At 43.0% G+C, this 23,928-nt stretch overlaps 1 protein-coding gene across 5 annotated transcripts in view; it reads right to left on the bottom strand.

Annotated features, from left to right (window-relative positions):
- The window catches only part of SKL2 (shikimate kinase like 2), an 83,599-nt gene that overhangs the window by 48,914 nt on the left and 10,757 nt on the right, over positions 1-23,928 (bottom strand). The gene's annotated exons all lie outside the window — the stretch shown is intronic.

The raw sequence follows: 23,928 nt of genomic DNA, 5'->3' as shown, positions 1-23,928 counted from the left end.
CGGCTCCTCCTCCTCCCATTCACTCATCATCATTCTTCAAGAGCCTTCCTGTTGGAGAGAGGAGCTAGTGCTGGTCCCCAGGCAACTAGTGATTCACTACTGTAAGCATCATTCTCATGTTTGGTATATATTTCCCAAGCACATCTCTAAGTTCTCCTCCTTTGCAATGTTCTTCTGTTCTCTTTCACTTCTGTCTTGTGTTCAACAATTTATTTCAGCACTTGTCTCTGCTTCCATTACTGCACAACTTTTGACATGGTATCAAATTGTAGGATCTAGGTTCTTGCCATGAATTTTCTGTTGATTACAAGTCTTTCTTCCCCCTACTGATCACGCTTGTGTTTTTCTAGTTACCTACGTTTTCAGCCTGTGCCTGGATTCCAGCCTACAATCGTCAATTTACTGCATCAAATGCTCCATCAGTCTGTGTTTTTCATTTTCTACCCCTAATATCAAGAAACCAAATGCGTTTCCAATACTAACTATGGCTGGACAATTGTTTATACAAGCAGTTTTTGTTGTTTCTGGCAATTTTTTATTGGTTTTTCTTCATTTTGCAATAGTTGGCCTTCGTTTCTGATTAGGTTTTTGGTTACATTGCATGTGAACTCTCATTTAGTGAAGTTTTTGCTGTTGGTTTGGTTGTATTCCCTATCTCTATACCTTCTATTCTCTATCTTCCCTTCTTATCCTCGCTCCTCCGTGCACTTCTTACAGATGATAAGTTACATGGACCTAACTATCTTACATGGAGTGTTGTGATGAAAGCTTGGTTTGTGTAAAAATGGATTTGGTACATTGTCAGTGGAGCTATCCCTCGGCCTCAGCATCCTTTTACTCTTCCTAACAATTTTGATAAGGACAACCATGAGGAAGTTGTGTTTACATGGGATTCAAAGAATGCACGTGTATATTCTACATTGCTTCAGTGTATCTTTAAAGAGGTTCTATCGGCGGTTACCTCCTGCAAGACATCCCCAGAAATATGGTCCAAGCTTTAGATGTTGTACAAGACACCTTCCCCCATGCGTGCTGTGACCCTTTATGGTTGAAGCTTCAAAAATATGATCAAAGCTTCAGATGTTGTACGAGGTACCTTCCCCCATGCGTGTTGTGACCCTTTGTGGACAGCTTTGTCAGAGCGCAGCGATGCGGAAGCGTAGGACAAAGACTGAGAGAGAGTGAACAGAGAGAGAGAGAGAGAGAGAGAGAGAGTGAAAAGGAGACAGTGTAAACGCAGAAAATCTGCAGTGTAGTATGCTGTATAAGAGTGCAGAAATACACGGGGGCAGAGGAAATATATGCGTGTGTCTCCGACTTGATGGCCTCGATCTTCATCAGCCCGAGCACAGTCTGTCTCAGCCAACAGAACTCAAGATCAGAATCTGAAACGAATGAATGACTGCTGGAGTGTGCCACAACCTAGCTATAAATAGCCAAAAAGAAAAGGCATAAAAATGACCAGGTCGGCTGCAATAAATGCAGCTGACTGTAATAAAATAATGCCCAAGTAATTGGCCGATTGCACTGTTCAACTGCAAGCTGACGTGACGCCTGCTGACGTGGCACCCTGCGCTGATCTGCTATCCACCATTTGTCCAGGAAATGTGATCTGTTGTCCACCGTCTGTCCAGGAAATGACTGTCTAACACCCCCTTTCAGATCCTGGACGGGTCAAAAGACTGAGGGATTTGGAATGCTACTGAAGAGCGCCTTCATAAACAAATCTGCAAGATTATCCTCCGTCTTGCAATACTCCACATCAATGGTCCCATCCAAAAGCTTCTCCCGAGTGAAGTGATACTGGATCTCAATGTGCTTCATTCGGGTATGAAATAAGGATTCCGTACCAAGGCAATGCAACTCTCATTGTCGCACCGCAGAAGAGTAGGACAAGTCTGGGAGCAGCCAAGCTCCTCCAACAATCTCCGAAGCCACACAACCTCACATGTGGTGGAAGACACAGCCCGATACTCCACCTCAGTAGAAGAAAGGGCTACCGTGGGCTGCTTCTTGCTACTCCAAGAGATAACACCTGTACCCAAGGTAAAACAGTAGCCTGTAGTAGACCGTCAGTGGTCCACATCGCCAGCCCAATCCGAGTCACTCCAACCTGCAAGAACCAGATCAGAAGCATCTGTACCTGTGGGATAAGAAATCCCTAAGTCAGAAGTCCCCCTCAAATACCGAAGAATCCTCAGGGCAGCCTGCCAATGCACCTGTTTGGGTTCAGTCATGAACCTTGCCAAAAGACCCACAGCAAAACAAAGATCAACACGAGTGTTGAGAAGCCAAATCAAGGATCCAATCAACTAACGGTAGCGTAGCACATCCATCATGGGAGAATCTAAGTGTGAAGTGGCCTTCCAATGCGGATCCATAGGAGTAGTAATGGGCCGACAAGTCTCCATCTCAAAAGTCACCAAGAGCTCCAGAATGTACCTCTGCTGAGAGATGAAAATCCCCCTCTGAGACTGATAAATCTCGTGACCCAAGAAGAAATGAAGAAGCCCCAAATCCGTCATCTCGAATCCTGATGTAAAGCTGTCTTGGTCTCTTGGACCTTCTGTGCATGATCCCCTGTCAGAATCAAATCATCAATATATAACACAAACAACACATGACCAACCTCGGAAGTGTGCACATAAAGCTGCGGATCGACCTTGGAGCGCCGATATCCCAACTTCAACTGAAGAAACGAGTCAATCTTCTCATTCCATGCACGCGGAGCCTGCTTGAGGCCATACAAGGCCTTCTTCAACCTGTAAACTTTCCCATCCAAGGATCCACAGCCAGGAGGCTGCTCAACATAGATCTCTTCCTGCAAGTCACCATTCAGAAAGGCCGACTTCACATCTAGCTGATAGGCAGGCCATCTCCTATGACCAACCAAGGCAAAAACAGCTTGAATAGTCACCATACGAGCAATGGGGGCAAAAGTATCATGGAAATCAATGCCTGGGCGCTGAGTAAAATCTTTAGCAATAAGGCGAGCCTTGTGCTTGTCCAAAGAACCATCGCTAAGATACTTGGTCTTAAAGACCCACTTGGCACCAATCACCTTCTTGTGAGAGGAACGAGGCACAAGAGACCAAGTGCCATTCCTCTCAATAGCCTCCAACTCGACTTCCATTTTCTTTCCGCCAATGATCAGACTGTAAAGCCTCCTTCACTGAAGTGGGCTCTCGATCTTGCATAACACGGGTCAGCAAACAATAGTTGGAGCAAACAAGCTCCGAAGAATATGCATGGTTCCTCCGTGACCTCCACGGTCTATCCTGCAGCTCCCACTCCTCAGGGACCCCCTCGATCCTTGAATCTCGCAGTGTGCCACGGGCCCGAGGAGGAGGAGGACCAACCTCTCCCCGTTGCTCTCCATCTGCTGAAGACTCAGGAAAATCCACTGGCAGAAGCTCCTCGGGGATTGCCGGTGGAAGAGAAGACTCTGAATCAGAAGAAGAATCTCCATCAAGAGGCTCTGGCTCCAAAGGAATTGTCTCGAGAGCCCAACTCTCCCTTGAATCTCCAAGGATAGGGTGCTCCTCACCCCCTCTGTGGCCGGAACTTCCACGAACCGCACATCTCGGCTCGTGTAGACATCCCACTTGACAGGATCAAACAAACGATAACCTTGGGACTCGGAGCTATAGCCAACAAAAACCTGTCGTCAGGAAGCCGCCTCGAACTTATCATGCTGCGCCTTCGAAATGTGCACATAAGCGTCACACCCAAAGATCCTGAAATAAGAGACATCAAGCTTAGTCCCGAAGTAAGCCTCAAAAGGTGTCATCCTGTCAACGGCCAAAGTGGGAGATCGATTGAGGATGTAAACTATGGTAGCCACTGCCTCGGCCCACAGAAACTGAGGTGTCTATCTGTGCTCCATCATGGTGCATGCCATCTCGATCACACTTCAGTTCTTGCGCTCCAAAATGCCATTCTCTTGGGGAGTGTTGGTGTTAGCAAACTCCTGGTGAATGCCCCTATCTGCACAAAAACAAGCAAACTCATTAGACATAAATTCACCTCCCTTGTTTGAACGCAAGGTCTTCAGTCGTCGCTGGCCAGAACGGTTCTCCTCAAAGAGAAGCCAATCCTTGAACTGAGAGAAAGCCTCCGACTTCAAAGTCAAGAAATAGGCCTAAGTCATCCTGCTGTAGTCATCTACGATCAACATGAAGTACAAGCTCCCTTTTAGGGACTCAGTCCTCATCGGGCCACAAAGATCCGTAGATACAAGCTCCATGGGTGAAATAGACCGCCTAGAAGCTTTGTTGGGAATCGCATCCTGATGTAGTTTCCCACGAATGCAGGAGACATATGGCTGATGGCTCACCACTATGTCTAGCAATCCTCGGACAAACAACCCTCGCGACGCCTTCCGAAGATACTCGTAGTTCAGTAGCCAAGCCGAGCATGCCATAGCTCGGACTGTGTCTAAGAAGTAAGAAGAAGAGAAGTAAGAGCTAAAGAATACTTCAATTTGTAGACGCCATTCTCCTCATACCCTGCAGAGAGAACCTTCCTCGATCCACGATCAAGGACTCGAACAGTATTACTGTCAAACTCCACCAAGAGGCCAAGAGCACAAATCTTATGGACCGAAAGTAAATGATACCCCAAACCTGGCACATGCAACACCTCAGAAGTGTAGGTACCACCACGTCCATCTGGAATAAGTTGCATCTCACCCCGCGCAACAATAGATACAGAAGAGCTGTCTCCATTGAGAATCTACCCACGCGAAGATCGCAAATGGGTAACACCAACGGAAGGAGTAGTCATGTGCCGTGAGGCATCATTGTCCACAATTCACTCTGGAGCTTGGGGAGCTGTCATCGCAGAATCAAAAGTCTTTGGTGGAGTCCTCAATGACTGCTAAGTGTAGAAAAGCAACTGATGAGGGTGCAGCCACCGCTCCAGAATCCTTCGTGTCCTTCTTCTTGGTATCCTCCTTGTCTTTGTCGAGGCAATCCTTCTTCGAGTGACCGGTCTTTCCACAAATATGGCAAGTCGATTCCTTCTCCTTGTCCTTCTTGGACTTATTGTCTTCCTTCTTCTTCTTTTGGTCCTTCCCCTTCTTCTGAGAGGCTTGACCAACCAATGCCTCCGATTTGGAAGCATTCTGTCCCTTCAATTGTTCCTCCTGGTCCAAGACTATAGAAACCAACTCTTACCACCCAAGAGTCGGCTCCCACCTTAATGCAATAAGAGCAGAATAAAAGGTACCGAATCGTGGCGGCAACTGGGACAGTAAAGTGATCGCCATGTCTTCGAAGAAAATAGGCTTCCCCGCATTTTGAACCTGCATCTGAAGCTGCCGAAGGTTGATGTGTTCCCGAAGCGAAGAAGACTTATTCACGAACAAGGTCCACATCTGCACCTCCAAAGAAACCCTCTTTATCAAGGTCATCCGGTTGTATATCTGATCGAGCTCCAGCCATATCTCTCGAGCCACCGTCAAGTGCTCGATGTGCGCTATCACGGCTCTAGTGCAAGACAAAAACAGAAAAGATCGAATCCTAGCATTCAGTTTGTCCCAATGAGACTAGGCCTTGGTCAACTCCACGCGAGCATTGAAAGAGAGTTTGGACTCATCCCTCACCGAGGGCCTCTTAATCTCCTCCATCACCACTTCCGCCAAATCATAAGACTCCAAAATAGCCAACATCATCACCCGCCAGATGCGGTTATTGTCACCATCAAGCTTTTGATCTAATGGAAGAGCCGGTAGGACAGGCATCTTCCTGTCCATGATCGCTTGGAACTCCAAATCAGTCTCTGTAGACATGTTAACCTGAAATACCTGCACAAACGCAAAAGCAACCCCCTCTAACTGTGAAAATGCAGCATTCTAGGGCTGGTTCCTCCACTGCCCAAACCTTCTTCACACACCAGAGGCGATGAAAAGGTAAAATCTGCAATGGAAGGCCTCAAATGCAGCCTTCCTCCCCTTCGAACAGCAATAACCTGCAGCAAATTCACCGATTAGACTCCTTTCCTACACCCCCACACTCGCTTCAGCCTTGATCCGATGCACAGCCCTCCTGCTCGCCCTCGAATCCTGGAAACGCAGCCTTGTGTCGCGCTGAAATCTCCTCTTCAGATAGGTTCAGCCCTCGGTCAATCCATCTTCACTACTCTGATACCATGTCAAAGTGCAGCGATGCGGAAGCGTAGGACAAAGACTGAGAGAGAGTAAACACAAAGAGGGAGAGAGAGAGAAAATGAGATAGTGTAAATGCAGAAAATCTGCAGTGTAGTATGCTGTATAAGAGTGCAGAAATACACAGGGGCAGAGGAAATATCTGGGTGTGTCTCCGACTTGATGACCTCGATCTCCGTCAGTCCGAGCACAATCTATCTCAGCCAACAAATCTCAAGATCAGAATCTGAAATGAATGAATGATTGCTGGAGTGTGCCACAACCCGGCTATAAATAGCCAAAAAGAAAAGGCATAAAAATGACCAGGTCGGCTGCAATAAATGCAGCTGACTGTAATAAAATAATCCCCAAATAACTGGCCGACTACAAAATCCGACTGCAGGCTGACGTGGCACCCTACGTTGATCTGCTGTCCACCATCTGTCCAGGAAATGACTCTCTAGCAAGCTTCAGTAGATGAAGTTTAAGCCAAAGGATACCATTCAGTCCTTTTTGCTCCAAGCTACACAAGTACACGACCAACTTCGACACATGCAGTCTGCCCTTCTAAAGGCACATCTAGTGAGAACGGTACTCTACAAGCTCCCCCTGAAGTTTGATCGAGTGGCCAATGCTTTGCGGGCATGGCACGGACATCCTCAACACCTGTGAGCTTTACACATAGGTCTTCGATATTGCTTGATCACGAGGCATCTTTGCATTTACAGGGGAGACTTCCGTCTCATTATGGAGGTTCCAATGAGGCCTTTACATCTTCAAAGAGGGGTGATAGGAATAAGTGGAAGGCCTAGTCTTAACACTCTGGTAAGAACGGGCACTTGCAGAAGGACTGCAAGGAGTTAGCAACCTCACGGAACAAGAAGCAGAAGAAGAAGCAGGTTGCGAACTCGTCCGACGAGTCATCCTCTTCCTTAGACTCGAACTCCGCTCCTTTGGCCAAGGGGAAATCCAAGGCACAGCAGGAATCCACTTATTCAAATCGAGGAAAGGGCTTGACTACCCCTTCCTTTGTTGCTTTCTAGTCAAGATGATGCGATTATCCCTCACAACTTTCCAATGCCAAAGAGCGAGTGTGAGAGGGTGGTGAGATGGGGCAACTGAGCCTCATCTATATAGGTATATAGGTGCACAAGTTGCAACAAGGGACGTCCCTAGCACATCAACCGAAGTCTGGCAGGTTCAAATCCTGAAGCTAGGATTGACATCCAGGTTCACGATGGGCTGTTCTTTGATAGAGAGAGGGATTGGCTCCTAGTCTGAGCTCGCATGAGGGGAAATTTTAGCAATCATGGCCAAAGGCAAAGAATCCATGGTTACATATGTTCAAAGGCATTTTTGACAAGATAGTCTTGTATGCTACTACGAGACATTGTTGATGGACATAGAGATCTATTATGACTCTTCTCTATTTTCAAGAGCCGGTACGATCGACATCGACATCAGGTTCTCTCCAAAGCACCTTGGTGGTGGCTTGATCACCCACTGCTTGGGTATCCATGGTTCTACTCTAGTGGTTCTTTGTTGCATGGACTATGATTAGCCTTAATCATTGTATCATTATATTATATAAGATCACCCATGATCTAAGAGAGAATGTTAGTAGGATTGTCGCTTCATGTGTGAGTCTATGCATGCCAGATGAGTTGGGCATTTTAGTCAGTATTAAGGCATTATTTTAGTGATTTTTGTGTGACATTTGTGGCATTTTATGCCAATTGACCAGTGTTAAATGCTAGCCGACCAACTACCATATTTGGCATATTTTGGGCCTATTTATTCAATGGCTCCTCCTCCTCCAATTCACTCATCGTATTCTTCATATGGTCTTTCTTTTGGAGAGAGGAGCTAGTGCCGATGCCCACGTAGCTTGTGACTCACTATTGTACGCATCATTCTCGTGTTTGGTATATGGATTCCATTTCTCAAGCACATCTCTGAGTTCTCCTCTTTTGCAGTGTTCTTCTGTTTTCTTACTCTTCTGTCTTGTGTTCACAGTTCAACAGTTTATTTCAGCACTTGTCTATGCTTCCATCATTGCACCACTTCCAACAAATTGATCCTTGGACAAGCATTAATTAACTAATTAATGCCTAGTCTCTAGTGTCACCACTGACACTGGCCAATTAATTGTCCTAGGGCCAAATTGACACCAACTATCACTTAGAACCCAACTAGCATAACTTGTTACAACGTTTGCATTTGACATCCACTGCTTCCTTCGGTTCGTTGGCATGTTACCATGAAATATCTACTTGCCCATCACATGTGCATAACAACATTGCACATTCGATTATTAAATTAATCTAATGTCTCTAGCATAAGCAAAGCATCCAAAAATTTTGCATCCTTGTGGCAATTATACAAATCTTTATGTGAATCCATGTGTCCTCTCACTATAGATGGATTTAACAAAGAGAAGCAAGCATGCAAATGAATGCAATAAAAGTAGAATTTTGAAGGCTAGAAATGAAAGTTGACTGACTAAAACACATTGTCTATCAGCCAAAAATAGAAATATGGATGGGTAAAGTTTGGAGCCTCTCCCACTAAACATCAAAACTAATTTTTTTTTAAGACCTCAACAAAAAGAAAAAACAATGTGGCCATCCTAAAACAAGTCTTGAAGTTTCCAAAATGTTTTAAGTGTTTCAATTTCAAAGGCCAAAATGCCATTTCAAGCAACTATGGCTGATTTGAACACAGAGTTGCACAAATGCAACACGCACGATTTGCAAATATTCGAATAGCAAGTTAGAGTTTGTTTAAAAGCAAATGAAGACATGCATGCATGAAATGCCATGTACTATACAAGGGGCCATACAAGTTGATATGGCACAAATGCTTAGAAAATGCAAGGAAGAAATGGAGGGGTAGTTCTATACTCAATCTGGGTCGTGGAAAGATAACATAGAGAAGGGCAAACATGAAAGAAATGTGGTCATTGTAGATTTGAGAGAAGAACTCATGGAATGCAAAGAATAGCCAAAAGCAATAAAAAAAAGACACGTCAAAAAATCATGTAATGGCAGAACTTCAAGAGGGGTTAAAAGAGTGCAAAAAAACATATGGAGTGATATGTACGAGAGGAGGAGGAGATTATCTCAAAGGTGCATGATGAAGCAAGAGAGATTCATGTGGGAGTACAGAAAGAAATCAACTAGTGGGCTGAAATGGCAAAACAAACACAAGTAAAAGTTGAGAAAACCATCCAATGGATGAACGTGGTTAGAAAGCAAAAAAATGCACCTATACAAAAGGGAGATAAAACTAGCCTTCCTTGATTGAGAAGGGTGGTGGAACTCTAATCTACAATTAATTGCAACTTGCAATTAACACATTAAATAAATAATAAACTGAAAATTCAATGCATTACCACTTTGGGCTAGATTACCCTCACGAAAAGTGACAAATCAACATTGATTGGCCCCAAAATCTTGGCCCCTTTGCAGCATTTCTTTCACATTTATTCCAAATATTGATCATAACAAGGATAGGCCGAATTAGACAGCTTCCTAGGATCCAACTTGTAGGCATGACATGACAAAGATATACCCATGGCAAAGAACATAAAAGGAATAGACATCAAACTCACCTCCCAGTCATCAAGTGAAATGGTCAAGTGCATCCTCAACCCCAGGAGTAACATACCAAGTCATGACCATATCCTAAGATCTAGCATCAAATACCACCAACCCACACCATTCCAATGCATGGATGTGTCGGTCTACATGCCAAGGGTCAAAGAGTGATAATCACACAATAATGTGCACAACAAGGCCTCAACTGCCCTAACCCTTGAGTGCCTCTAGTGCATTTGCACTAGATTGTGATCAATGCTGCTAACGCCCCTCCAAACATCCAAGGATGTAACACCGAAGCTCTAAAATTGGGAAGACTAGGCCAAGAACACCAAATCCCTCCGAGTTCCTTTAACTAAAATCTTGCCTAAGAAACTAGGCTAAGAACTCCGAATCCCCCCAAGTTCCATCAATTGAAATCCCCTTGAATTCAGCAAGTTGAAACACAATCCTAATCAAAACTGGAATATCTTGTTGTCCTTCGCAAATAGAAACAATAATATTCAGTTTGCCCCTTGATTGCGTATCATGGGAGTCGATTTGAGTCTTTGCAAGTTGCATGCAATTCAACCCTATTGCATATTGAGCTAAAAATGTTTTGCATGCTGATTAGCCACATTAAACAGCCCCAAAACAAGCTCAATTAATTAAATTACAAAACTTTAATTAAAAAGAAATGTGTTCCTAGAGAGTGTCTATGTCCCATAAGCCAAACCCTTATTTGAGAGGACTCGTCCATCTATAAATATAAAGGCTGCCCACCACTCAGTCTCAATCTCATTTTTGCAACTTGCAAGTGCCTTCTCTCTACTGTCCACACCCTCTTCATGGAGGGTATCTCAGTCAAGCTACTACCTACTGCTTCCTATCATTAGGTGCCTGCTGTCCAGCCCCTTGCTGTTGTTGGTGACTGTTTACAGTCTGCTGCCACCACCAGGGCTGCATTTACTACTGATCTGCCTTCTAAAACCTAAGTTTGAACCTGCACAGCTGTTGCCACTCTGCCAAGTGTCAGTCAAATCTACATTTTGCAGTCTACGAGCTGTGTTTTGCTGTTCCAGCTGCCCCTTAGTCTGCCACATCATCAGATTTGCTATGTTTGGCTGATCTGCATCATCACCAACTCCCACACAATCAGCGTTTGCTGTGTTTTGCTGTTCCAGTCTCTTCCTACCCACCTATCACTAATCCAACCACCACGAAGCTGCATTTGCTGCTACCAAACATTCTTGGAGGCTGTCTACTATATTTCCACATCTATCAACATACGACACTCTCTTCTGCTGTCACTCTCTACCCCAGTCCTAGAGACAAAAGAGTTCATGGGTCAGTACTTCACCTAGCATAGTGTGTTTGATACATTGAGCATTGTATTTATTTATTGTTCAAATTTATTCATCTTCTACATTCATTGTCTCTATGTTACCCTAACCCTAATTGTGTTTCTTTATTAGTCTGCATGTTTTTCGTACGATTGTGTTTGTATTTTGTAGCCAAGCATTTCCTTACATGGTATCAAAGCTAGGTATCAAAAACCCTAGATAACAAAGGGAAGATAGCATCAAACACTTCCACACCAACTCAATCTCCAAAGCAGCCTATGCCAACACCAAAGCAAGAGTAGGTTCCATAGCCTACCCTACAAGGTTTCGACACGGATGGATATACTTCTGACTACCTTGGAGAGACTATTAGCCTGCCTATGTTAGTCATGTCAATTTGTCATTACGTGGTTCTGAGCTCCTATCTAAATCTGACAGAGACATAGGAGCTTTGGCAATTTAGGTGCATTTTCTTTATTTGTCAGCTTCCTATGTGCATTCCCAGGCCAGTTACTACATTCCATAGTTTGCTTATACCTGCCAGACATTGTCATTATAATCTAGGATTTTTCTTGGGTGTTTCCTATTTTTTTTGGCATTTCTTTCGCTGTGACCAGCATTTATGGCCTCTCCTAGATCAAGTCCACTAGTTTTCTAGTGCTCCTGCTATTTATAGCTGCACCCCCACTTGGCAAACACACACTCTTCAGACTTTAGTCTTCCCTTTGTAGGTGCACACTCCAACTCTTTGTGCTTGGTGTTGCCATCGTCATCAACTTGATCTGGTGCCCTCACTGACACTTTGGGCTGTGTGCATGGGCTGATCAGCCCATCATCATTATATCAGCATTCTTCTTCGGTCAGTGCAATATTCTTCCCTCATCTTCTACTTCCTCTCTCTCTCTTTTTGCTTCTCTCTATGTTCGTGTTTCTCTCCCATTGTGCACTCTCACATGGTATCATTGCCTAAGTGAGGACACAATCTGGAGATTTCTTGCAAAAGAGCAGGTTTTCATCATGGAGCAGCCCACATTTCCAAAATGCAGATCTTCAGCCTGCATTTACAGCATTTATAGCCCAAATAGGTGGTTCACTACCCGTTTTCACACCCAAGCAACGAGACAATAGTCTCTAGGGACCAAGGCAGCAGCTTTTCTGCATCACACTTTTGCGTTTTTACTAGTGTTCACTCCTTGCTGCAGGCATCAACATATTTTTGCAAGCAACAGCTTTCTCCACCTTGGCAACAGCTTTTTGTTGTGGGTGACAATTTTTGGGTAGGTCCCAACCTCCTAGTGATAGGCGATACTTGTTTTTTCTATCAAACGCAACTTTTTGGTGATTACAGATTTGAAGATGTCTTACTAGTTCACAAGCTTTGATGACTCAAAGGAGGAGCTTCTTTCCAAATACTCTTCTGAGTGAAAACGCGATTATCGGGATTAAAGTCAGCATGAGGAGTCCCCCGTTCACACCCATCCCCCTTCTATTCATCTTTCACAAAAGGATCCATCCTCAGTGAAGATGCCATCCTTGATACCTTTGCTACAGGTGCCTATCTTACCTCCATTACCCAAAGAAGACAAACTCAATGATTCAAACTATTCATTGTGGTTGTATAAGGTGGAGCGCATCTCAACACCTTCAATCTTTGGGCTCTTGTTTCAGATTTAATTCCCCATCCTAAACAGAGGTTGGGACCCATAGTTCTCGCTCCACCAAGGCATTTACTGGAGGTACAGGTGAAAGGAAGACAAAGAAGCCACAGGCCAACGACAAGAAGCGGGAGGATAAGAAGAAAAAGAATAAGGAGAAGAAGCCCAAGTGTCACTTCTTCCACTCAAGCGAAGCCTTGGCTCGTTGACAATGGGGCCTCTTCTCACATGACCTATAGACGGAATTGGCTTCAGGACCCAAGTGCCAAAGGGGGCACATTCACCATTGGTGACAACTCTACCGTTCCCATTCGAGGAATGGGGACTATTCCTCTATTACCAGACACGCAGTCTTCTTCGGCCAAAGTTCTCTATGTACCGGATTAGGTTTTAACCTATTCCCTGTTCGTCATCTTACATGCTTGGTGCCCATTGCCAAAAGTGGATGCAATGATGGAAGCATGTGGAAAACTGCTCTAATAGACTACTACACATAAGAGAAAGAAAAGAGAGAGAAACCCTACAAAAGAAAAAAAATTGCACAAGGAACTCAGAAGCAAAGAGATACTCGAGAAATGGAATCCATATACCAAGATATGAGACAATACAAAACCAATGTGAGTCATTGGTTGTGAAGGCACTAGCACCTACTCCTCTCCCTCCATCAGAATCAGTCGCGTAATGAATTATCATAATAATGAATGTGGAGGAGAAGCCTGAATAAATAGGCAAAAATAATGTCATAAATCATGTCAGATCGGCCAACAATAAATACTAAAGTGACCATTATAAAATGCCAGGAAAAATGCCTAAATAATAAGGATAATATCATGGTGCCCTAGCCCACTGATATGCAGACTTAGTCATGAATTGACATATCTCTTAACACCCTCTCTCAAAGCATGAGTGATTTGGTACAATACAATATACAATGATAAGGTCCCATCATAGTACATACAAAAGGACCACCCACATAGAACCATGGATACCCAAGTAGTAGATGCGCAAGCCACCACCAAGGTGTCTCAGAGAGAACCTGATGTCAATGTCAATCGTACCAACACCTGAAAATAGAGAAGAATCATAGCAGCTCTCAATATCTACCAACAATGTCTCGCGGAAGCATACAAGACCATCTTGCCAAAAATGCCTTTGAGCATATGTGACTAGTTATGAGGGATGACCCCATCACTTGTACTAGCAGCCTAGAAGGGAGGCCCCTACAGCCATCACCGAGGCCACATAGATGGAACCTAAATCGAGACCTAGAGAAGAGGAAGACTTGCCAAGAGAGTCATTACCTGTCGTCAACATCCGGACCTACTCCTGTTGTAAAGCTCCTAATGTCTTATAGTTCTTCTAGAGGTGTCCCTTCTTGCCAAAATAATAGCACTGAGACTTCTTCTTTTGCCGTATGGCACCCCTCTCTGAAACGGAAACATCTGAAGCACTGAGAGATGGCATCCTCACAAAAACCTAAAGCTGAACAACACTTGTAGATGAGTAAAGAATATTGGCATGCTGACCATCAAGAGGGGAGTGATCATGAGGGAGATACAAAGAAGATGAAGAAAGGTAAGGGATCATCACAGAGAAAAGTATGCCAAAAATATAGACTTACAAGGTTTGCACGAGTTTCAAGCAGTAAAGAAAGCACATAGAGAAATACCAATAGTAACCAAAGTGTAATGATGAAAACACGACAACCGGATGCACATGACCCTCTCTAAAGCTAAGCAGTGTACCACAAAGTGAGAAGATAGACCAAAAATAACTAGAACCGGCCTGAAAATACTATCACCCAGCCCTGCACAAGAGCAAACAGTCAAAACGCGGTGCTGATCAGTAAAACGCAGGCAGCAGACACCAAAACGCAAATTTGGAAGGGTCAGTAACAAGTCCCCAGCCTTGAAACAGGCCCAAAAAACTGAAAACGAAAATGCAGTCTACAAAATGTTGAGGAGACAGGCCGAAAATGATCAAAAGATGGTCGCCTAGGCTGTAAATGAGCCACAGCTATCAGAATAGGTCCAATCAACAAACGAAAAGTCTAAACTCAGACCTGAAACTGTGTAAAACAGCAGCAGGAACAATGATCCTGCAATCTGATACCATGTCAAAAGTGGATGTAGTGATGGAAGTGTGTGGAAAATTGTTGTAATAGACTCTTGTACACAAGAAAGAAAGAAAAGAGAGAAATAATGCAAAAGAAAAGAACACTGCACAAGGAATTCAGAAGCAAAGAGATACTCGGAAAATGGAATCCATACAACAAGATATGAGACAATACAAAACCAATGCGAGTCATCGGCTATGAAGGCGCTAGCACCTGCTCCTCTCCCTCCACCAGAACCAATCAGGTAATGAATGATCATAATAACGAATGTGGAGGAGAAGCCTAAATAAATAGGCAAAAATAATGCCATAAATCATCTCAGGTCAGCCAGCATTTAATCTGGTCAACCGGCAATAAATGCTAAAATGACCATCATAAAATGCCAAGAGAAAAGCCTAAATAATCAAGATAATATCCTGGTGTCCTAGCCCACTAACATGAACAGACTCAGTCATGAACTAACATATCTGCTAACACTCGTGTGGTCTTTACACAAGATGTGATGACAGTGGAGGATGCTTCTACCGGTACTGTTCTTTGAACAAGATTGGGCACATTTAATTTTGGGCAAGGTCAAAGGGCTAAATTTAATTTTTAAAATTATTTAATTTTGAAAATTATTTAAATAGTTGGATAATACTAAAAAATAGGTTTAGAAGGCTGCCACTTAGCAAAAATGCCCATGCAAGATTGAAAAACATCTTTGGAGACTAGAGAGAGGCATTCAATGCATTCAATTTGCATGCAAGAGAAGCAGAGGAGATGTTGCTAGTCTAATCTATAGCCATTGCAGGACCTTCTGAGGTAGCCAGGGGCAAGAGAAGACCAATCAGCAGCAGGCAATAGCAATTTTGAGACTTCCTGGAGCTGGCGACAAAAATTACTGGCTCGCGATAGCAAATTTTGGCATCCTTGGCAGTAGGCAATAGCTCCTAGGCAGTAATTGATAGGTTGCAGCCAATCTGAAGGCCTTTCTCGAGAAGAATTCCTGAATTTCTCTCTCTTCTAGCATTCTCTCACCTTCTCCAGCGTGTGCTCAGTCAATCTCAGCCTTTTGGATCAAATTTCAGTCAAATTGGATAGACAGCAAAGAGATCTTTATTGTAAACTCTAAATTTCTACAAAAATTAGGGTTTGATAGCCACCTTGATACCCGTGCCAATTGGTGAAGGCATTATACACTGAATTCAACACTTGACATTTGTGTCATTGTCAAGGAATTTAGATGTCAGCCCATTTGTTGTAATTTGGGGTAACATTTGGCCTGTTGGAGGCAGATTGTTGATTGTTGCTATAGAAAACAGGGCTTTTGGAACAACTAAGGAAATCGTGAATCTCAACTTATACTCATTCCATTGGCAATCAAGTTAAAGAAGTACCAAAAGGGGTGTCAATTTTGAGGCCAACCAAGTGTCCAATGTCCAAGATTATCAAGATTAATTGTGCATTTTAAGTTATGTCCATTTGCTGATTGCTATAATTTAGTGCTTAATCAAGGAATTACCACCCTTTCTAAGAAGGAAGGCTGGTTTCACACAAACTACTTCCAACATTCGTGGCGTATGAGCAGATCATTGTGGCGTCTTTACTTGTAACCTCTTTTCTTAGTTCTGCAAGGATCACTGCATTCAGGTGGAGTATATCCATCCGAACACACCTTCAGAGAATGGTGTGGAGCATGCAAATCGGACCATGCTAGAGATGGCCCAATCGATGTTGGAGCATCGAGATCTTCCTCATACCCTTTGGGGTGAGGCGGTGGCTACTACGGTTCACATCCGCAACCACTCCCCAACTTATGCATTACAAGACATGACTCCTTATGAGACTTTCTTTGGTCGAAAGCCTACCATGTCTCATTTTCGCATCTTTAGTTGTGATGATTTTGTCCATGTGGACAAGAAGAAGAGACAAATGAAGCTTGACTCGAAGTCAAGGAAGCTCATCTTCATGGGCTACAGCACTACCACAAAGGGCTATCGATTCTTATGACCCGACGACACAAAAGATTAAGGTGAGTAGGGATATGATCTTCGATGAGACTACGGCCTCCAAGGATCCGATTGATGGTTCTATTGTAGGTGATTCTTTATCATCGATTGACCCTCTTCTACTTCGTTGCATACTTCCAACCTAGAGTCTTCCCAAGGTGCTCAACCGTCAAAGGGGGAGTCTTCTTCAAATGAGAAGGATCTACCTTCCCTTGGTGAGGGGGGGTCCCTATCCTAGATAGGTGCATAACAGGTACCGAAGAGTCTCCCTCGCAACAAGATGAGCCTATTCGAATTCCCTGTTGGTACCGACAACTCGTGCAGGATTTAGGTGTTTCTCATTTTTCTGCTTCTCCTATCGGTCCACGTAGATTAGCTTGCTTACAGGCCTAGCAAAATGGTTCACTATGTGTGAACTATACACTTATGTCACAACTTCTTCATGATCGTGAGCCTACTACCATTGAGGAGGCTCCTACACAGAATATTTGGTGTCAGGCCATACAAGAGGAGCTTGATTCTATCAAGCGTAATCAAACTTGGGAATTGGTTCCGCGTCCCCCAAGGTGGAAGGTGATAGGTGTGAAGTGAGTCTTTAGACCAAGTACCTTGCAAATGGTTCCTTGGACAAGCACAAAGCTAGGCTTGTTGTCAAGGGTTTTTCTCAAAGGGCAAGGTTGGACTATCTTGAGATTTTTGCACCTATAGCCTAGATGTCTACTATTCGAGTTATTTTGACTCTTGCAACCCACCACCGCTGGTCTGATTATTAGATAGACGTGAAGTATGCCTTCTTAAATGGAGTCCTTGAGGAGGAGATTTATGTTTCATAGCCTCTTGGTTTTCTTGTGCAGGGGAAGGAGGACCATGTCTACTGATTGCGAAAGGCCCTCTATGGCCTAAAGCAAGCTCCCAAATCTTGGTACCAGAGGATTGATCGATTCTTTCTTCGGACTAGCTTTCATCGATCAGCTCATGACCACAACCTATACTTCCAGGTTGAGGGTGGCAGGTGTGTTTTGCTCATCTTGTATATGAATGATCTTATTATTACAGGGAGCATGCTCAAGTGATTGATCGTACTCGAGACTTTGCGACAGGTGTGTTTTGCTCATCTTGTATATGAATGATCTTATTATTATAGGGAGCATGCTCAAGTGATTGATCATACTCGAGACTTTGCGACAGGAGTTTGACATGACGGATCTAGGGATCCTTCACTTCTTCCTTGGATTGGAGATTTATCGGATGGCACAAGGTATTTTTGTTTCGAAGCACATGTACATTTCCAAGCTTCTATCAAAGTTTAGTGTGGCCTATTGCCAACCTCTTTCATGCCCCACGGACCCAAAGTCCAAGCTTTTGGCAGCTAGAGTTCCCCTTACAGGTGCCACCTATTTACAGGTGTCTTGTTGGCTTCCACATCTAGCTTATTCACACTCAGTCGAATATTTCTTTTGTTGTGTCTTTGTTGTCTTCTTTCATGAGATGATTCCCACTCAAGAGCATTGGAGCACGACCTTGGGCGTTCTTTGTTATTTGCAGGGGACTCAATCCTACAGGATCATGTATGGAGAGGGGATTACGCTCTCTAGTCGAAGTGATTTTGAATGGGCAGGTGATGTGGATTCACAGAGGTCCACTACAAGTTATGTCTTCTCCCTTGGATCAAGAATTATCTCGTGGAGAAACAAGCACCCTACTATAGCCCTTTCTTCTATGTAGGCCTAGTATCGTGCCTTATGTTCTACAGCTGTCATTGCCATTTGGGATTTTTCTAGGGTGTTTCCTATTTTTTCTGGCATTTCTTTCTATGTGACCAACATTTATTGCTGGTCGGCCAGCATTTATGGCCTCTTCTAGACCAGGTCGGCTAGTTTTTTTATGCTTTTGCTATTTATAGCTGCACCCCCCCCCCACTTGGCAGACACACACTCTTCAGTCTTCAATCTTCCCTTTGCAGGTGCACACTCCAACTCTCTGTGCTTGGTGCTGCATCGTCATCAGCATGATCTAATGTCCTCACTAACGCTTCGGGCTAGTGCAGGGACTGATCAGTCCATCATCATTGTATCAGCATTCTTCTTCAATCAGTGCAGTATTATTTCCTCATCTTCTGCTTCCTCTCACTCTCTCCTTCTCCTTCTCTCTATGTTTGTATTTCTCTTCCATAACATACTCTCACAAAGACACTACCTTATCCTATTACAGATGACGAGCTACAACTAATTATGGCCCATAAAGCAAAGAAGATTGAAGATATTGACAAAGAATAGCAATTTGACAACAACTAGCCAGTGACGGTATATATGATTCTTTCTTGTCATTGTGCATAAATCTGATGATGTTGGAAGGTTGTCCAGACCTCCATTAGTGGGATGAATGCCCTGTTGGAGAGAGAGATCCAAACTATGTTTCTTTCTTTCAAACTCTTCCATCTACTCCGATGCATGGTACACAAGTTTCGACCTTTGTTCCTTCTTCTTTTACTTCTCTTCCTTTGCAACATTTTGGTAAAGATCATGAAGACAAAGTTCTATATGTTGACCATGAAAAAGATCCTCTTGAAGATCTATTCTTGTATATTAGCACACATAGGGGATTATATAAAAAAAAGTACAATAACTTTCCTTCTACTTTTCCCTCTTTGAATTATGCTTCTCAAAGTCAAAATGTTTGGTGTTTTCTCTTCCTCTTCATTTCAATTTTCATTATTAAAACAACAAAATCAAACGGATACATCCACATCCACCTCATTTACACTCCAATTTCAAAACCCACCCATCCCACCCACTCTTTCCACTGCATCACTATTACTATTCACACCGTTTACATTCCCCTTTCAAACACCACACCCCACACCACACGGTTCTTCAACCATAGGCACACATTTCTACCAACCCATCCTATCCCCGTCCCTCTATCCTTACTATCCTTCTTTTTAGACACCTCACAATTCTTTGTCCTCATCTGTCAAATAGGTTTTTACTTATAAGACTCATTTTAATGGGTCTAACTATATCACTTTGTTAAATCTAATGAGACATGTTCTTGATTCTCAAAACTTATGGGACCTTGTCTAGGGGCTTGAACCCCAACCAAACCGGCACCTAGTTCCACTAGAGATTGTCCACTCATGAAAATCCAAGCCTACAGTTGAGCACTTGAGTGCATTTACTGGCATTTTAAATTAGCTCAAGGATGCAAATTTGGATTTTGATTATAAGTTGAGGGCGATCTTTTTTATCATGACACTGCCTAATTCTTGGGAGACCTTGGTGGTTTCTCTTAGTAGTAACCCCAATCTCTCATATGATGGTGTGAGGGGTTCAATCTTGAATGAAGAAATTAGACATATGTCTAGTGGAGAAGATAGCAACTCAGCTTATAATGCAAGAGGCAGGGCTGAAAAGAAAAATCCAAATGCTGGACAGAGAAATAGAAGCAAGAGCAAAGGAAAGGAAAAGAGTGGCATTGCTTGCTATCACTATGGTCGGAAGGGCCACAAGAAGCCTGATTGCAGGTACTACAAGAAGGAACAAGAGAGAAAGAAGAATGCAAGAGACAAAAAGAAGAAAGAGGATAAGACAGATGCATCTAAGGCAGCCAAAGGCAAGGAAAAGGCCAATGTGGCCTTCAGTGTAGTCATAGAGGAGCTTTCGGATACAAAGGCTAATGTATTATGTGTAGTTGTCTATGATGTCCTTGTGTGTCACATGCAGGATATGCAAATTACCAAGGTTGATGTGATTGATGCACTTTTGTCAGTTGATGATGGTGTCACTCAGACTTGGATTGTAGACTCTGGTACCTCTTTCCATGTAACTCCTTGCTTGGAGTATTTTGCTATGTTCAATGCAGGCAGTTATGGAAAGGTGTATCTTGGAAATAACCATGCTTGCAGTATTGATAGGATTGGCACTGTACACTTGTCTTTAGATAATGGGCAAGAGCTTGTGTTTAAAGATGTCAGATATGTGCTTTGCATCAAAAAGAGTTTACTATCTATTGGTCAGCTTGACTTGCATGGTTACACTACAATGTTTGGTGGTGGTTTGTGAAAATTGAAAAAGGGTTCCATGTTGATTGCAAAAGAAACCAAGAAGGGCACCTTGTATTGTTTGCACTATAAAGCCTTGAATGGCAAGTTCCTTGCAGTTGCTGAAATTGGTTGTCACTTGGAGTTGTAGCATAAGAGATTAGGCCATATCAGTCAGAAAGAGCATAAGAGATTAGGCCATATCAGTCAGAAAGGACTTGATGTCCTTACCTCTTTGAAGAGGGTTGATGGAAAAGGCTCTAAACTTGACTTTTGTAATGAGTGTCAGTTTAGAAAGCAAATCAAAAATTCTTTTTACTCTGGTGTCTCTTGTAAGTCCAATGTCTTAGACTTGGTGCATCCTGATGTATGTAGTATGACCGTGAAATCGTTGGGTGGTGCTGTCTATTTATTGATGATTGTTCCAGGAAGATTTGGGTTTATCTATTGAAAAAGAAAAGTGAAGTGTTTGCTGTTTTTAAAACTTTTCATGCATTTGTGACCACTCAAACAGGTAGAAAGCTGAAATGCTTGAGAACTGATAATGGGGGTGAGTTCACATCTACTGAATCCAAGTCTTTTTGAGACTTGCATGGAATTAAGAGGGAGCTTACAATTCCTTACAACCCTTCTTCAAATGGGGTGGCTGAAACATATAATAGGACTTTATGTGAAAGAGTGCGGTGCATGTTGTCCACTCCTAATCTTCCTCATGAATTTTAGGGAGAGGCACTTAAAACCGCAGTTCACATTTGCAATCGCTCTCCAAACAGGTCCTTAAATAATGGCATCTCTGAGGAGGTTTGGTCTGGCGAATCGGCCTCATATGACCATTTACGGATTTTCGGTTGTGATGCCTTTGTGCATGTTAGAGATGAGCTGAGGAACAAACTTGACCCGAAATCCACCAAAGGCATTTTCATGGGCTATGGTGATGAGGGTGAATTTGGCTACAGAGTGTGGTTACCTCAGTCTAAGAAAATTATTCGCAGCCTGTAATGTTGTGTTTAATGAGGCAAAATTATTGAAAGGTAATTGAGCCTCTAATGAAGATATGAAAAAGGTCAAATTTCAAAATTTGCAGCCACCTATTATTTCAGATGATGAGCCTCATGATGCTATACCACAGGCTGTGATTGATGATCAGCCGGTTATTTTTAAGCCAGATGATGATGGACAACGAATAGAAGCACAAGGAGGTCATGGACAGCAAGATAGACTTGCTGATTATGAAAATGCAGGTGTTGGTAATGAAAATGAAGGTGCTGAACAGCATGCTGAAAATGGCTTACAGCAGCCAATACCCCTCCTTGCATTATGTGATGCTTACAGATGAGGGTGAGCCTCTTACACATAAAGAGGCCAAGTCATGCAAATTCAGCAGTAAGTGGGAGCTAGCTATGCAGGAAGAGATTAAATCTCTGTATGCTAATGATACTTGGGATCTTGTGCCGTTGCCCAAAGGAAGGAAGCCTCTTCCAAACAAATGGGTTTACAAAGTAAAGACGGTTGATAGGAAACCCAAGTACAAGGCAAGACTAGTTGCCAAAGGATATGCACAGAAGGAAGGGATTAACTCCCAAGAGGTCTTCTCACCTGTTGTGAAGATGACCACTCTACCTGTGATTTTTGCTCTCACTGTTGTCTTGGACTTAGAGCTATACCAAATGGATGTGAAAACAGCTTTTCTGCATGGTGACATTGATGAGGAAATCTACATGAAACAGCCCGAGGGTTTTATAGTTCCTAGAAAAGAGCAATTGATGTATATACTAAAACGTAGCTTATATGGGCTGAAGCAAGCACCACGGCAGTGGTACAAAAAGTTTGACACTTTTATGCTCTCTCATGGGTTTACATGTAGCCATGTAGATCATTGCTTGTACATGAAAAATGATACAGATGGCAACCCCATCATACTTGTTTTGTATGTGGATCATATGTTGCTAGCTAGGAAAAGAAAGACTAGCTTGGATGCTCTCAAAAATCAGCTGAAATCAGCTTTCTCCATGAAAGATTTAGGGAATGCAGAGCATATATTGGGCATGAGGATTCGCAAGGATAGAACGCAGAAATTGCTGTTTTTATCTCAAGAAAAGTACATTGAAAATGTACTAGACAGATTTAACATGGCTGAAGCTAAGCCTTTTGGGGTGCCTTTCTATGTACATAAGCTCAATCTTGGGTAAAATCAAAACCCTAGAGAATTTTGTGTTATTAAATCAGAAAGACCATTAAGAACAATCTGCACAAGTGAACTATCTCACAAAATCTCATCTACAGCAATCAACTGTTAAGATCTTTGGCCTTGTCAAAAAACTATCCATGAAGTCACTTTCATCCATATGTTCACTCTCTAACTACTTACACAAGTAAGCAACACGAGCCTCATTTCCTCCTTGATGCAAGCATGCAAGTGTATCTCAAGCATCCTTGGCCATCTTGCATGAGCAAATATGTGGGATCATGGTACATTTAACAAACAATGCAATCAAAGTACGAGCCTCTGCATCTCTACCATCCCAAAAAATCTACTCAAGAGTAGGTAGTAGTGGTGCTCTAGCATTAATAAGAGCAAAATCTATGATATCCTCAGCATCATCTATTTATGTTGTTTCTTCTGCACTTGCAGCTTTCGAAATAGCAACAAGATGTCTTTCAATATCATGTACAACATTCCAAATCCGCCTTGCAACCAATACATGACACATCATATAAGCCCACAGTGGATAGTTGGTTTCATTCAACAAACCTCACAACCAACGTACAAAATACATCATTGTTACCAGCCATAGTCATTGACTGTACTTAATGCAAAAGTTGCATGTATACAAGAAAATATGCACAAGAACCAGCATGTGCTATATAGCACAATAGGAAGGTGTGTGTAAGGGCTCTTAACTGTGTAGAATTAAGCTGAGCATACTTATCAGATCTCGTCCCAACCTGAGGAAATCAAGCAGAGAGTGTTAATGTCTCTACCCAAGAGATGGAAGACTGTTTTGATACCAATTGTTGGATTTAGATTTGCACAAATGCAAGTACACAGCTAAGACAAGAG

The sequence above is a fragment of the Lygodium microphyllum genome, chromosome 17 (genome assembly GCF_053477565.2).
Source record: "Lygodium microphyllum isolate KBCC chromosome 17, Lygodium_microphyllum_v1.1.10, whole genome shotgun sequence".
Classification (NCBI taxonomy): domain Eukaryota; kingdom Viridiplantae; phylum Streptophyta; class Polypodiopsida; order Schizaeales; family Lygodiaceae; genus Lygodium; species Lygodium microphyllum.
The sequence above is the reverse complement of the archived record's forward strand: the minus strand, read 5'-3'. Positions and strand labels throughout refer to the sequence as shown.